Below are 4130 nucleotides of genomic sequence, written 5' to 3' on the forward strand. Positions count from 1 at the left end.
TAATCAAAATTGACCTGTGGGGGCAGACCAATTTGGAAATATGTGCTGGGAAACCGCTTGGTTATTATACTAGACCGATCTATAACCAAGGATTATCGAGTGTGAGACCACCTCCTATTGCAGCAAATAATTTTGAGATGAAGCAAGGGTTGCTTCAAACCCTCCAAAACAGCTGTGTCTTTTGAGGAAAGGTGAATGAAGATCCAAACAATCATCTAATGGACTTCGAGGAGATCATGAACACCTTTCAATGTAATGGTGTATCACAAGATAAAGTGTACTTAAGGGCATTCCCCTTCCTGTCAAAGACGATGCAAAGCACTAGCTTCGAAGCTTGCCTAATGGATCGATTAGAACATGGGATAAGATGACCAGAAAATTTCTTGACAAATATTTCTCATCAGCTAAGACGGGCAAGTTTAGAAAGGAGATTCATAACTTTTGTCAGAACGAGACTGAAACTGTGTTTGAAGCTTGGGAGAGGTTTAAAGAAATAGTGTGTAAGTGTCATCATAGTGGAATAGAACTCTAGATGCAACTCCAGGATTTTTGGGATGGATTGACACCAACATCATGTAGAACATTGAGCAACGCAGCTGGAGGTCCGTTGATGAAAACCACTCTAGAAGAGATAGTCACTATTCTAGATGAGTTGTCTAAGGATGCAAATCAGTGGCCCTCTGAAGTTACTGAAACAAGAAGAACAACGGGTGTTCACCAAGTTGATGCTAACACATCTGTGCAGGTTCAACTTGATGCCATGGGAGAGGAAATAAGGAAGCTAACTTTAGCTTCAATACACAGTGAGCCTCCTGCAGCATGTGACATATGTGGAGGTTGAGCAGTCTCAATTTCACTACCCTACTCATGAGTGTCAAGCCTCAATAAGAGGACGTTAATGTTGTTGGTAATTATAACTTCAATGCAATGGGTCAGAAGCACCCTGGGTTTTCATGGAGTTCACCTGGGGATACAGCAAATGCATGGCAACAAAATAACTCCAGATTTCAAGGAGCTCTGGGTTTTGTGAATCAGCAGAGGCCGCAATTTCAGCCTCAACAACCAATTCAGTATGGGTTAGAAGATCTGATGAAGCCATTCATTGTCAAGATAGATGAGAGATTAAATGCTCATGGTTCAACTATTAAAGAACTTGGGACAAGTTTGCGAAGTTTGAAGAGACAAGTGGGACAAATTGCAACTATAATATCTGAGAGAATCCCAGGTAGTCTACCAGCTAATACTGAAAAGAATCCCAAAGAAACGGTAAATGTTGTGACCTTGAGAAGCGGACAAGTGTTGAAAGATCCCACTCCAATTCACAAAGAAGTTGCGCCTGAAAAAGAAATGGGGAATGAGCTTAAAATTGAAGATGATAAAAAGACTAAGAAGAAAAAAAAGCTAGAAGGGAGTAGAGAAACAGATGAAGGAGGAAACTGATGATGTGAGCAAGCACATACCTGCTCTACCTTTTCCCCAAAAGCTCTATAGAGAAAAGCTGGACAAAAAGTTTGAGAAATTTTTAGATATGCTGAGACAGGTTAATGTAAACCTGCCATTCACTGAAGTTCTCTCACAAATGCCAGCTTATGCAGAGTTCTTGAAAGAGATCCTCACAAAGTAGAGAAATATAGAAGGGACCAAGGTGGTTAAGCTCACAGAGCATTACAGTGCAATCTTGCAAAACAAACTCCCATAAAATTGTGGAGATCCAGGGAGTTTTACAATACCTTGCTCTTTAGGCACTCTTAATTTTGATAAATCTTTATGTGATTCTGGTGCCTCAATTAATCTAATGCCTTTTTCTATTTACAGGAAGTAGGAGAATGAAATTGGAGAGATAAGGTCAGCATCAATATCCTTGCAGCTGGCTGACCAAACAACTCTGATACCCGAAGGGATAGTGGAGGATGTTTTAGTACGGGTATATAAATTTGTATTTCCTATGGACTTTATTGTAGTAAATATGCAGGAGAATAAGGAGGTCCCTCTAATTTTAGGAAGACCATTCTAAGCAACGGGTAGAGAAATATTAGAAATACATGATAGAAAACTCATGCTTAGAGTGGGGGAAGAGACTATAACTTTTGAGATAAATGTAGAAACAGGGGTTAAAAAGGAGAATCCAGTTGCAAGTGTTGAGCGAAAGGTGAAGAGTTCAAAAAAAAAAGTCTACAACGAGTGGAAAAGATAAGTGTGGGGTGTACCCCAAAAAGGCTGAGAAGAAGCTGTCTGTATGGATGTGTGCACTGGTTCGGGCGCATAGAATGGAGCCCGACTTCAACTCAGACCCCGACTAGATATTCAGGGAAGTTTTCTCTACGTTATGCTTTTTAATTGTGTGTCATGGGGACATGCCACAACTTAAAGTGTGGAGTAGGGGGATAATTATATGTTGTATGTATGTTAGTTTTATTTTTTGTTTTGTAAAATTGAAAAAAAAAACTTTTTTTTAAATTTTTTGGACATTTCATGACGATGGATATTATTCGACAGGTTTCTTGAGGGATTTAAGTCGAAAGAAAAAGACAAAGAGATTTTCTTTTGTTAGGTAGTGTAATAATTCCCCCTTGATTTTTCTTTGTGCCGCGGTTCTTTTCCAAGGGTTTTGTTTGAACTGGGTGTAGTTAGTTTTTGTTTTTAGAAGTAGGAAACCTTGTGCTATGATTTGAATTGGAAGCAATATCTCTTGACTTTAGTATGCCTTGAGAATAGTGAGTACTTTAGTTGTGACGCTTAGGCTCAGTTTTTAACTCTTGTATAAGCACCTTAAATTATATAAGTTTAACTTTGCTTAATTGCTTTGACTAGAGAGTCTTGATCATCCAATCTTAAGTGAGTTATGTGCTATGTGTGTGTGAGGTTTTTGTGTTATTCTGTGCATTGCATTTGATGTCTTGCCCCGTGTGTTTGCAAAGCGAAATAGTAGTTTTATTCAGTCTGGAAAGTGATATAGGCAGTTGTTTGTTGATCCAGTTATATGATTTTACCCACCTAATTGTTATATATCTTAGTTAATCGCGTTGAGCCTGTAATTCTATTTATTTTGGCAACCGCATTACAAGCCTTACCCATTTGTTTGACTTGACCATCTATTTGAACCATTTACCTCTTGTGAGCACTTGAATTTGGTATGAACTTTGTAAAAGTTAAAGTGTGGGGTGTTGGTTGGGCTTTCGAGTGGAACTATTGAAATAAGGAAAAAGGTGCACTGTTTTGAAAAAGTAAGAGCCACTTGTGTTGAAAAAAGAAGAAGAAGAGAAAGAGATTAATTGTACGATTGTGAAAAATATTCCTTGATATTAGTTACTTATGATGTAATTGTGCTTAAATAAGTTGGGAGTTAATGTATATTGATGTGAAGGCGGAGTTATGGTTTGACATAAGTGTGGGGTTTCGAACAATGAAATGTATGTATTAAAGTGCTTATGGAGGTGCAGTCACTATTATATCTAATTGTATCCTACCTGTCCCGCAGCTTACATTACAACCATTGAAAGTCCTATTTGATCCTTGACTGAATGGGCTCGATTAGTTGAGTAGTACACTACGGGCAAGCCTATGGTGCATCTTTTGTGGCATATGAATGTTGTTTCTGAGAGTGAGTGAATTCTTTCTATCTTGAGTTCCTAATTATTCTTAACTTTTATTGTGTGTGGAACTACTCTCTATTATTGTGAGGGCACTTAATTCATGAAGGAAAGACAATGTTGTTGACCTCTATATTAGAGTAAGTGGGTGAGTTGTAAATAATGCATGGTGCTTTTGAGTCAATTCTTGAGGTGAAGATGTTATACTATTGCGCTTAGTCTATTTTAAATACTCTTGGTGTAATGAGTTAGGAGGGTTGCTTAGTAAGGTTGTGTCTATATAAAGTGTGGTGTGATTGCTCGAAGACGAGCAATGGTTTAAGTGTGGGGTGTTGATGGTAGGCTATAATTTTGTGTTTTATTCGCTTATTACATTCCAATTACTGTACTTTAATTGAGTTTGAGCGTTAATTGCTAGTGTTTTGCACTAATTATGTATTTTATGCCTTGTAGGAGTGACTCCGAGCTATGTAGATGTTATGAAACTAATTCGATCTAATTGGAGTTTTGAAGTCTGAGTAAAATCCCAAAGGAATAATC

At 37.9% G+C, this 4130-nt stretch overlaps 1 non-coding gene across 1 annotated transcript; it reads right to left on the minus strand.

Annotated features, from left to right (window-relative positions):
- Positions 1-415: 415 nt before the first annotated feature.
- On the minus strand, positions 416-522 carry LOC117274785 (small nucleolar RNA R71). Its single transcript, XR_004504974.1, has one exon. It is a non-coding gene; the product is annotated as a small nucleolar RNA R71 (small nucleolar RNA).
- Positions 523-4130: the final 3608 nt, after the last annotated feature.

Source organism: Nicotiana tomentosiformis, chromosome 3 (assembly GCF_000390325.3).
Source record: "Nicotiana tomentosiformis chromosome 3, ASM39032v3, whole genome shotgun sequence".
NCBI classification, from domain to species: domain Eukaryota; kingdom Viridiplantae; phylum Streptophyta; class Magnoliopsida; order Solanales; family Solanaceae; genus Nicotiana; species Nicotiana tomentosiformis.